This window comes from Capsicum annuum, chromosome 5 (assembly GCF_002878395.1).
Source record: "Capsicum annuum cultivar UCD-10X-F1 chromosome 5, UCD10Xv1.1, whole genome shotgun sequence".
In the NCBI taxonomy this organism is placed as follows: Eukaryota; Viridiplantae; Streptophyta; class Magnoliopsida; order Solanales; family Solanaceae; genus Capsicum; species Capsicum annuum.
In genome coordinates, this window is record NC_061115.1 from 42,811,850 (window position 1) to 42,825,356 (window position 13,507).

A 13,507-nucleotide genomic window follows, 5' to 3' on the forward strand; every position below is an offset into this window, starting at 1 on the left:
CATGGAGCAAAAATAATTGTGAAAAATTTAAATGAGTCTCATATAAGATGTCCTATTAATTTAAAATATCAAGAATTAATTTATCATTTATGTCTATAAATTATTTATTAAATAATATTATTTTTTTAATACCTGGATAATTTAAAATAATTAATTAAAGGTGATATAATAAAACTACAATTGAAGCAGCTGAAGCAGAAACGTCATAAATATCTATTTTATTTTTTTAATTAAATATTATTAATTTTTTTATATATAAACAACTTAAAATAATTAATTAGGGATGATATAATAAAATCACTGATCAACTAAAACAGGTGAAGAAGGAGGCATGTTCACGAATACCTGTCTGTTTCTTCACACTCATTATAATAGTATAGTAGTAAAACACTGTACAGCGCAAAAATATCCATTCATTCAGAAAGAAAACACAGAAAATCTTTTCAAATTCTGTGTCTTGTTTTAATTCCATTAGTTTGATTGAAATATTAAAGAAATCTCTAAGAAATTTGTACTCTTATAGGACAGAGATTTTAAATCGTGAATCATTCCACATCTCCCACCCATGTAATAAGGACAAGACTTTCATAAGAACCAAAATCCTCACAGCATCAATAAAAAAAATAAACAGACAAATAAATCCTCATCTCAGAAACTGCACATGATAGGTTTGCATTTGTTTTATTCAATTATTTGAGATATCAACTATATAGTAAAAATATATTTAATTATCTCATATTTTTGTTTGTTTGCTGCTTACAAACCAAAAGAACCATATCAACGTAAGTCATGCTTGCATTTCCAATAAATTGATACTTAATCTTGCGGCCAAAAGAAAAAACCAAAATATTTACTCACTCTAATTCATATTAACTTAATTTATGAGTCATTTTTTAATATTTATAATAACTTAATCGTTCAATCTCAAGAGAACTATTGAAAATCTCTTTCATTTTGCCTTTCATTTATATTTTCTAGTTGATGAGTTCAAGAGACTTAATTAGTTATATTTATGATTTTAAGTTACCTTTTAAAGGGCAAAAATGAAAGTGATATCCAATTTATGTCGTAATTATTTTCTTTAATATGTGTGCATTACCTTACAAATTAAGTTAAATGGACCAAAGGAAGTGCAAGGGAACCAAGGCAATTTTTTATGGTTTTCCATTCGATATTCACAGTGAAATTATCAATTGAAATTCACAGTTAGGGCTCATTTACGAAAGTACTCCCTATCAATAATTTAATAATTTTTTCATATTAAGAGATCAAAAATAAAACCTCCAATTAAGAGAAACAATTCCAAGGTAGTTAAGTATCGATTTACTTGATTAGTGCGCTCCAAACTGTACAGAAATAAGTTCGAGGGGTAATTCTCTTTCCAATTGATGTCATTGATAAGAGTCAATTTCTCACCTTTGTGATCTGCGACCCCATTTCCCCCTTTTGTTCTCCCAACAGCAACAACCGCATTTCCCTTTTTCCTACCCCATATATATATATATATATATATACACACACGTTGGAAAGTAGTAGAACATAATTGTAGTTTTGATGATTGACAAATAAAAACCTGGTTTACTACTTGTTGTCTTTTGTATGTTGTATCATGTTAACCACGTTCTAGAACGAGTGTGAACCAGGTCCCAAAATAGGTGGCGTGAATACACAAGGAAATCAAACACAAATAAGGAAGATTGAAGCCACTAAACAAAGAAGAAAATGCACAAAGGAGAAAAGAAGGAAAGAAATAAAGAGCAAAGAAGGAAAGAAATAACAACAAGAAGAAGAGTCTAAAGGGGAGTCAAAGTTTCCTTATATGATACAATCTCCTTATAAGAAAAGTAATCATATAATTCCTTATAGGAAACAATGTTCCATTTGGAGAAGGAGTCCCAGTCCCTGATATTCTAGGGTATGACAAATCTCCAATATACATATGGCATGGAGATCATTGAGAGCTGCACCTATTGCATATCCACGAAATATATCATCTTGAGAGCAATAGTCATCGAACAAAAAAAACTGCAGGACTTCATCACAGCAAAACAGAAACCTGGTTCACAGTTTTTATTTGAGTTTCCATTACTGAATGCTGAAGTTTAAGAAGTTTAAGGCTAGAGTTAGTAGTCTTTGTTGAGTTCATCAGTTGGAGTAAATTGATGAGTTTTGAGTCTGTAATAGAATAGATTCTGAGTTGTAATCTCTTCTATTATTAAACGTTGTGAATGTGAGTAATAAGAAGCGGTTTTGACTTCTTATTCATGGGTTGTTATAATAAGAAGCAGGTTTGACTTCTTATTTATGAGGCATTGTAACAAGAAGCGGGTTTGACTTCTTGGAGTGCTCATATAGTAGGTTGAATAGTTTTAGTAAACTGTTGAGTTTTGATTTAAGAGTTAGGTGGATTACGGAGTTGTAATCTTGAACAAAGCTCTTTGAAGTTAGTGTAGATTGGTGGTGAAATCCTACACAGTGTAGGTCATGATTTTTTACTCCCTTGAGCAAGGAGTTTTCCACGGTAAATTTGTGTTGCACTTTATTTTACTGTTTACTATTTACTGTAATTTCTGAGACAAGGTTTCAAATACGTATAGTGGGATTAATTAATTTCCTACAATATATATATGAATGTGTGTGTAAGACCCCGAAAATTTTTTAAGCTTAATTTAGTCCTTTATGTTTGTTAAGGGGGTCCTATACTTCGAAAATTTTAGCGAAGTTCCCAGACTTAGTTTATTTTTGGGGCAAAAGGGTCAATTTTTCTTCCTTATATAAACCCAATAACACGTGATTCAACCATATTTCACCCAAAGTATAGTGTTTCTCTCAAGTTTCTCTCAAGAACAAGTTAGGGTTTTCAATTAAGGATTCAAATTCAATACTCAATTCAAGAATCTCTCCATCAATCTTGGTAAAATCAAGAACTAAGGTATGTCAAGTGTTGATTTATGGATTCCTTTCATCCATGAAGTCCAAGAACCCTCTTTCAAATTATAAAATATGATATTTACGTTGTGGGTTATTTGAAACCATGTTTATCTTGTTGTGTGATTCCCAAGTTGGAATCTTTATGTGTTTTTCATAAAACTACGTTAGCATGCAAGTTGAAATCCATGAATTAAGTTGTTTATGATGTGTAAGTTGATGATTGCACCTATGCCCTAAGTTGTGCGTGTAAGGTGTTTGACAAAATGCCTAAGAAGAATAGAAATTGTGTATTATAGTTTAATTGTGACTCAAATAATAAATACATGCTTTACCCTTATGACCAAGAATGACTTCCATGATATTGTGTGCATTACGAGTATTTGATGGAATGTTCATGAGATTAGGTTGATGAAAGTATGACATGCCTATATGCAATTCCATCCATGTACAACATTATGATAACCATGTGCTTCATGAAATCCCCAACTTATTGGATTATGAATTATTGATATCGGTCACGTGTTCAAGAAATGTCAAGTTTTTTCAGTTTCGTCCTATTGAGTCCTGGGGGTACTTGTACCCGACAATTTAGCTTTGTGCCTAGAGCTAGTGTTAGTTTTCACGATACTCTCAGTCAAACCATGATCATTAGAATTCAGTCAGTTACATGCCTCAGGAAAACTCAGTAATCTCAGTAACCTCAGTAATCTCGGTCAGTTATCAGATCTCAGTAGTATTCCGACAGTCAACAAAATTTAGTGAAATCTATTCAAATCAGCTAAACAATACTATCATTAATAGTTTGGTTCAGTTTAAATCAGTTCAGTGTCTCTATAGTTGGGAGTAGGATTCTGCACCGAGTGAACCTAAGGTTGGGGACTCACCTATTAGCCAGTAGAGGTTGTGATCTGTAGAAGCAATCCTTGCATTCCAAAACTACGTAGCCAACTTAGGTTGACATATACCCTACGAGTTTAGAGATTTTACACCTCATCCGAGTTTTCCTACTAGGAGGGGTTGACGAAAGAGCTCCCTACCAGAGAGGGTTTAATTACAGCTTGTCTTTACCCGTGGCATGATACTGACACCCTTCCAGCTGGAGTTACAGGCTAGACCCCACCAGTTCAATTTTGGGGCATGTCGGTTAGATGATTACCTCCCACAGTCTTAGTTTTGTATCCAGTATTAGTAATAAAACTCAGTTCAGTTCTATAATTTGAGGACTATCAAATACAGTCGCTCAGCTCAGTACGGAACTCAGCTAGTTCTATCAAAATTAGGAATGTCAGACATAGTCACCCAGTTAATAGTATATTAATTATATGAAATTCATGTTAGCATTATTTAGATTTTAGGACTGTCCGATACAGTCAATCAGACCAGTTCTTCATAATCAGAACTGTCAGAAACAATTATTTCTTTATCAGTAATATGACATCATTTCCTCAGTACTCAATAGAATTAGTCATTCGGTATCCCAGTATTAGTACTCAAATATTAGTAAATACACGTTATCAAAATTCATGAGTCAGTGTTATCATGATCTCAGTTACAATTACGCATTCATGTATGTATTCTCATATTCATGCTATTCAGTCAGTTAGTATTGTTCATGCATATGAATCATTGCATTCATCCTACCTCACTTGCATACCATTACATTCAATCGTACTGATGCATTTGTGCTATGGTATTTTATACCATAGGTTTAGAAGCACAAGCTCCAGGGTATCAGTAGCATTCCAGTTTCAGGAGTCAGAGTCAGAGTCAGTAGTGAGTCCTCATCTTTCAAGGATGTTATTATTTGATTATTTTATTTTTTCAGTACTTAGTTTATTTCAGCAGATGGAGTTAGTTGGGAGATTGTACCATAAAGTCTTTATTCAGATAGTTCGGATTTAGAGGCTTTCAGACTATAGCACATTCAGACATTTATTTCAGTTATTTTGGTATTGTTATACCATATTTTCAGTTATGTATCAGTATTGAACCTTATGGCCTTTCAGTTCATGTTTCCGCATTTATGATATTATTCATGCTCAGTTATAGATATTAGTCATGGGTTAGATTGTGGTCCTTCGGGATTATGAGCACCGTGTATCATTCCGGGTGCCAGATTTGGGGCATTACAGTGTGTGTCTGTTATAAAATAAAAACAAAATATCAATACCAAACTTAAACAAATGAGAGAACTTTAGAGAATTTTAGTAGTACATTTATTACTACTTTGATGTCTACATAAAATGTACAAATGATGGCTATTTATAGACACCAAACTTAGTTTCTAAGCTTGCCAAACTTGACTTCAAGTTGGTAAAATAGAAAGTTTGCCAACTATGTATGTATTCAAATCCAAATTGAACAAGGAATGTGTAACGCCCCGATTTTCTGAACCGGAATGCACGATGCTTGTGACCCCGAGGGACCACAAGCTAACCCATGACTAATATATATACTTGTAGACTGTAATTCATAAGATAATAATGTGGAAAACATGCACAATAGGACATAAGGTTCAAATGAAATAATATAACGTCCATATGGGCGAAAAATACCCAAAACAACTGAAAACTGAATCTAAAAGCTAAATCTGAGCGTAAACCCAAAAGCCTCTAAGTACTGTCTAAAATAAGGAGTTGAAGGAACATGTCTCCAACTAACTCCGTAAAATTGAACTGAAGAAATAAATGAATAAATCAAATAATATCGTCCTCGAATGAAGAGGACTCACTGCAACTCTGTATGCTGAATGCGACTGTTACTGCTAGTATGGGACTCGTGCCTCTGAACCTATGGTGTAACATGAAAAGAAAGCACCATAGCGCAAATGCATCAGTACAATTGAAGTACTGAGTATACGAGTGAGGTAGGCTAATGCAAGGTTTCACGTGCATAAGTAATACTATTGACTGACTGATATGAACGTAAGAGTACAAACATACATACATAGTAACTAAGATCATGAGAACGTGATTGCTAAAATTTGTATGCTAATACATGGCTGGCACCGTAGTTCTGATAACATGGATGACTGTATCTGACAGCCCTGAATCTGGTTGAACTCTCTAAGTTCCGTTCTATAACTGAATTTAACCGTACCTAACAGTCCTGGTATACTGATATCTGAAGAACTATCTGAGTTCTTTTACTGAGACTGATACTGAAACTGTGGGAGGTAGTTGTTTAATCGACATGCCCTATATGTGCCATTATGGCTAAGATGGGGTCCAATCTCTGCCCTGACTGAAAGGGTGTCAATACCGCGTCATTGATATTATAACATGTGAGCAACCATCATATAATAGGTAACTCTAGTGAGAACGATAGGAACCCTTATATAACAGGTTAAGCCACCTCATCTACCCTCATATAACAGGCTGCGATGTCTCAACCTATGCTGGCTATATAGTTCTAGAATACAAGGATGACTGCTAAGAATCATACCCTCATATACAGGTGATTTCCCATCCTTGGGTTCACTCGGTGCTAACTCCTACTCCCATTTGAAGAGACTAAACATGATTCAACTGACTGTACATAGACAGATTAACTGACTTCTGTTGACTGACGGAGTAGTACTATTATCTGAGAGTTAACTAAGATCATGAGATTCCTGAGGTTTCCTGAGTCACATGACTAGCTGAGTTCTATAGATTATAGCTTGACTGAGATTATCGTGACAACATGACATGGCTCTAGGCACACAGCTATTTTTTCGGTACGAATACCCCCAGGACTCGATAGAAGGAAACTGACACACATGACATGACTTGATCACAAGATTAGAGTCCACAATTCATAATATCATAAGTAGGGGATATCATATTTCATATAGTTATTCAACATCTTAAACCTTGTAAGGAAATGCATGGATATATTTTGTGTACACATTATATATCTCCATTATCTTACATGTTTCATACCACCATAATAGCAACACATGAAAAGCATGGGATTCATATTGAAGTATATAGCTAAGATGGACTTGTCATTTAGATATCATAGAACCATACAAACATGAATTTCTAGCATCCTTAGCATTTTATCTAACACCTTGCATGCATTCTTTAAGGCATAGCTGGGTTTCATACTTGCACCATATTAAACCACCTAAAGTTCATGGTTTTCAATTAACAATCATATATATTCCATGAAAACACATTTAGACATCACATTGAAACTTAAACAACAATCATCAACATGTACATGCTCATATCACCACAAAAAATTTATAAAATAATATTTAAAATATGGTTTTTGAGCTCTATAAACGGATTGGATCCATACATGAACACTACGCATACCTTAGAAAGGAAACCTTGATGATTTGTTGGAGAGTTCTTGGATAGAGAAACTTAATTCTTGATTATCTTGAAAAAAAAGTCTTGAATCTTTCTTTTGAGAGATGAGTTTGATGGAAACCCTAATCTTGTGGTTGAGAGCGTAAGAGAGGGTTTTTGAGATGCTTAACTGAAGAAAAATAGAAAAAATTATGCCTCTTTAGGGTTATAAGTCATGGGAAGTGAAGGTAAAAGACCAAAATACCCTTATGAAATAAATTCCCAGTTGCTGAAAATCAAGTCTAACGATATTTGTGACAAGGCGTCACAAATGTGGTAAGCCGTCAAAAATATCATCACACAGAAGCTGGAATTGATGGTTTTTGCCTAAGTCTGACGACATTCGTGGTAGGAAATCACAAATGTGGTAAGCTACCACAAATGTCTTCACTTACGAGCTTGTTTCTGCCTATGGATGACGACCTTCGTGGTAGGGCATCACAACTGTGGTAAGCTACTACGAATGCCGTCACACAGGAGCTGAATTCTGCCTAAGGCTAACGACCTTCATGGTAGGGCATCACAAGTGTGGTAAGCTACCACAAATGTTGTCACTTAGGAGCTGATTTCTACCTAAGGCTGACGACCTTCGTGGTAGGGCATCACAAATGTGGTAAGCTACCACGAATGTCATCACACTGTTTCCAGCCTGACATGCTGGAGTAAAATAGGAATAACTCTTTGCTCTGATATTGGATTTAGACGAATTTGGTATCGTTGGAAATATAATTCAATTATCTATCTGTTGATAGGTCATGATCTCAAAAATTCCAAGTATAATGAGATATATGCTTATTTTAATCTGACTATGGTAATATCTTTTCTTAAGAATTTGATCGGTAAGGAATGTTTTGATTCATCTGATAGCTAGGAGTTATTTGAAGCCTTAATATACATCTAACCTACTCATAAAACTATAAAAGAACCATTATGTACTATTCATGAGCTTGGTACATGGCTCTAATAGTGGTTTGGATTTTTTGGGGTATTACAATATCTCCCCTTTAGAAACATTTGTCCTCGCATAATGACTGCTTGAGAGGGGACAAAAGATAAAACAACGCATACATTGATCATGCTCAACTGTCACATGATTTTAGGACTAAATTGAATTTTAAACTGAATATAGCCCAACTGAACATGCATATCTGATGCATGACTGATAAGCTGAACTCATGAATGCATGATAAGCTATGCACTGATACTTGATACCAATTTATACTGGAATTTTGAACATGTAACTGAATAAGCTTAAGGAAAATTATTACCTCGAGCTAAGTCTAAATTAGCAAAGAAAAGATGAGGGTATTTGGTTCGCATGTCTGCTTCAGCTTCCCAAGTAGCTCCCTCCATGAACTGATTCCGCCAAAGAACATTGACTAGATGGACTTCTTTGTTCCTCAGCCTATGAGTCTGATAGTCAAGGATTTTCACTGGAATCTCTTCATAAAATAGGCTATTCTGAATGTCAATACTCTAAATAGGGACTACAACTGTTGGGTCACCTATGCACTTCTTGAGCAAAGAGACATGGAAGACTGGATGAACTGAGGGTAGATCTGAAGGCAATTCGAGCTCATAGGCTACCTTACCGAAGCGACTGATAATCCTGAAGGGACTAACATATCGGGGATTGAGCTTTCCCTTCTTGCCGAATCTCTTCAGTCCTTTCATGGAAGAGATCTTGAGATAGATATAGTCATCGACCTCGAATTCGAGATCTTTTCTACGAACATCCACATAAGACTTCTGTCGGCTCTGAGTAGCCCGGAGTCTTTCTCTGATCAACTGAACTTTATCTAAGGCCTCGAATACTAAGTCAGGCCCTATGACTATGGTCTCACTAACTTTGAACCAACCAATCGGAGACCTATATCTCCTACCATAGAGAGCTTTGAATGGAGCCATCTAAATACTGGAGTGATAGCTATTGTTGTATGCAAACTCAATCAAAGGCAAGTGGTCATCCCAGATTCCCTTGAAATCAATTGCACACGCCCTTAGAAAATCTTCTAGAGTCTGAATGGTCCTTTCTACTTGACCATCTGTCTGAGGATGAAATGTTGTACTGAGATGAACTTGGGTACCAAGACCCTTTTGGAACGCTTTCCAGAAGTGAGAGGTAAACTGGGTACCTCTATCCGATATGATAGATAGTGGAACATCGTATAATCTGACCAACTTCCTAATATAGAGTTTGGCATAATCCTCGGTTGAGTAAGAGGTACGAACTGGAAGAAAATAAGTTGACTTGGTCATTCTATCTATAATAACCCAAACTGAATTATGCTGATGACGTGTTCTAGGCAAACCCATCACAAAGTCCATGTTCACTTCTTCCCACTTCCAAGTAGGAATAGTGAACTCCTGTATGGAACCACTAGATTTATGATGCTCTATATTAACCTGCTGACATATAGAGTACTTGGCCACAAACTCTACAATGTCCCTCTTCATCCCACTCCACTAATAGATCTCCCATAAGTCGAGGTACATCTCGGTGGCCCCTGGATGAATAGAGTATTGCGCACCGTACACTTCTAAAAGAATTCGCTGCCTTAAGTCATCTACATCAGGAACACACAGATGACCCTGAAAATGAAGAACACCATCTCCCCCTTGGGAGAAAACCTCTACTTCCTGACTCAGAACTGACTCTTTTAGCTTGACAAGGCTAGGATCCCTGTCTTGCTTCTCTTTCACCTCGAAAACTAGAGATGACTCTGAATTACTCTGAACACATACACCACCCTTTGAAGAGTCAACTAAGCGAATGCCTAGTATGGAAAGCTGATGAATCTCCTGAGTTAATTTCTTCTTACCATCCTCAACATGGGAAACACTACCCATAGACAACCTACTGAGTGCGTCGGCCACTACATTGGCCTTGCTGGGATGATAAAGGACACTCATATCATAATCCTTCAAGATCTCTAACCACTTTCTCTGACGAAGATTGAGATCTTTCTGGGAAAAGACATATTAAAGGCTCTTATGATCTGTGAAGACGTCTAAATGAACACCGTATAGATAATGCCTCCAAATCTTTAAGGCAAAGACAACTGCTGCGAACTCAAGTTCATGAGTAGGATAATTTTTCTCATGAGGATTTAACTATCTGGAGGCATAGGCTATGACTCTACCATGTTACATAGGACATAACCTAAACCTACTCTGGATGCATCACAATATACTATGAATCCATCAGAACCATCGGGAAGTGCTAAAATTGGAGCTGAGGTGAGTCGAGTCTTCAACTCTTGAAAAATCTTCTCACAAGGTTCTGACCACTGAAACTTGACCTTCTTCTGAGTCAATCTGGACATAGGAGATGCAATAGAAGAAAATCCCTCAATAAACCGTCGGTAATAGCCAGCCAAACCTAAGAAACTCCTGATATCTGATAGAGAGATAGAGAGAGGCCATTTTCTTACCACTTTGGTTTTCTGAGGGTCTACTCTAATGCCATCACCGAAAAAAATGTGGCCAAGGAATGTTACTGATCTTAGCCAAAATTTCTAGCTCACGTACTTATGTAGTGGTTGTATTTGAGTTTCTTATTCTAATTTGGTTGTGAAAATTAGATCCTCATATCATATATACATTCATAAAGTATTGATAAAATACTAATTTTTCTAATAAAAATATGACATATTTAAAAATTCTCTGTCGAAGATCATTTGCCAAAAGAATTTTTGGATATTGGATTAGTATTGGTATTGGTTATTGGAATATATATGGGTTACGAACCCCCCATGAGTCATACCTCAGGAGTAAAGCTTGGTAGGAGTATATAGAGGTTGTGCGACAACCTCGGACATATCATATCATCATCATTCTTATTGCATGTCATATAGTGTGCATCTTCTATGATTATATGTTGTACTTGATTGATGTCCATATATTTTGTATTTTTTTTTGTATTTGTATTGGTGAATATTTTATATGATAGAATTGTTAGTGGAGATGGTGTATGCTACTGTTTGGGACATTTTCTGATTGCACGTGACGTGCCCATAGTGTTGTTTTATATACTTTATTTTCTACTTTTCTCAGTCGGCCTATGATACTTACTGAGTACAAATGGACCGTACTCATTCTTACTGTGCTCTTTTGATGCAGATCCAGGTACGAGTGCGCCATGCAGTAATTGATCTCAGGTGATGCTTAGAGTATTTTTGAAGTAGCAGTCGATCTATGTTTTCATAATCGATCTCCTATCCCTTCTTATCTAATTTACGTCTTGTTCCGTATTTAGAAATAGATTTATGTTCTTTTTTGGACTATCAGTTGTACATTTTTTTTACTTTTGAGATGTACTTAATTGGTTCTTACACTGTGACATCGGATTTTAGGGTGATTTTATGATATCATTGCTATGTATGTTGCCGCCATTATTGTATATGTGTGGTTCAACCTTATTTTAAAAGTCTTGTCTTTGGGCTTTGGGATTGTTTTCACATTCCATATTAGTTTGGGTGATTGACTTACTTGTCAAGGCTTCCCGCGACAAGTGTCATCATGAACCTTGATCTTTGAGTCGTGACAATTCTCCTTTAAATGAATATTATATTGATGATAGTTCACAACATATTTCTTAGTTGTTTATTATCTCCAGCTCATGTCAGAAAAATTAATATAATCTCAATTTACTTTAGATATTCCATCTTTGTACATCATTGTATATTCATTAATCATATACTGCACATCAACATTATTAAACAAAAAATATATGGTTCTGATCCTGAATCAAATTTGAGGAGAAATTAATCATAATTTATTAATTTGTTGCATATAAGTACTTTTGTACAAAATATATCATATTTTAAACCAACAAATGAAACTTTGTTCTCATAAGTAATGATTTAGCTAATTTTCTGAAGGCATTTAATGCTAAACTAACATTATTAATATGAATTGTCTTGATTACACAATCTGAAAATTATGCTCTGAACTCAATTTTATTGAGCAAACAACTTTATGAATGTCAACTGCAGATTAACAATTAATGTACATGTGATCATCTTATTGATGTATCTTTTAAACAAATCACATGATAGGTGAATATGTCCATATTTATTTTTTTTAATACTTTTTAGAATTTAGGAAATTTAGTCCCAACATTAGTTGATCCAACCAACTTACCATAAGAATAAACATAGGAAATTCTTAAAGAATCTTCTAGTTCTTCAATATGTACTCAAGTTCATGTCAACTTATGAACTTATTTATAATAGTAAACTCCAAGTTTTTTTATGACATGTGCATTTTTGCTTTAGTAAACTTCTGATTTACTATGACATAAATTTTATATCAACAAATTTCTAGTTTATTATGATATGTGATCTCATCATGTTCGGATAACTTTTCATATTCAAGTTTCTTACAAATATTAGTTTGGAGCTATTTAATCTTTCAATTATTTTGACTCTCATGAAGGTGGATTGTAATATTTTTACAATCATGAACATGCTCGAATTTATATACAGTCACATTCATCTCTAAGGTATAAATTTGTATTTATAATAATAGAAATACTCATTTTTCAAAAATTGAATATAATCGTGCCTAGCGCATATCAAATTATGATAGCTTATAGACTCTTTAAAGATATTGCTACTTTAGGAGCAAATCGAGGCGTACATATAATGTAGAGAATTTTTCTCCAACATATCTTATAATCTTAATAAGCGTGTGAAAATATTATCACTTTTGATTATTATTATCATATTGTCCCTCTACGCTTATATTCATACAGTTAATCACTTGTCTTCGTTCAGAGATATTGTGTATTGCTACCACATTCACTTCAGGAAATGGAAAATATTAAATTGGAAAAATTTGATACCTTATCACCAAAAGTACATTATTTTTCCTTAGTCATCATTACATCATCAATATAGTGCTTTGAGATCCAAACTCAACGTTTTATCCATATAAAGACGTTTTAGGCATAATCCATGGGGCTTAACCCAATATCTTATTATCAAGGTGCACTGAGACTATAACCCGATGTCTTACCCTTTTAGTGCGATAGGGCTTGAATCTATCATCTTTTCCCCAATCAATAATATAATAGCTAAAAGTGAAAAAGAACTTGCAACAAAATTTTCATAATGATGAAATACATAATAGTAAATCCAAAAGGCCTATATGCTACTCATAATAGTGAAAAATACTTCGCCTTTGACGAATAATAATATCCAAAATAAGATTAGTTATTGATGGGATAAGTT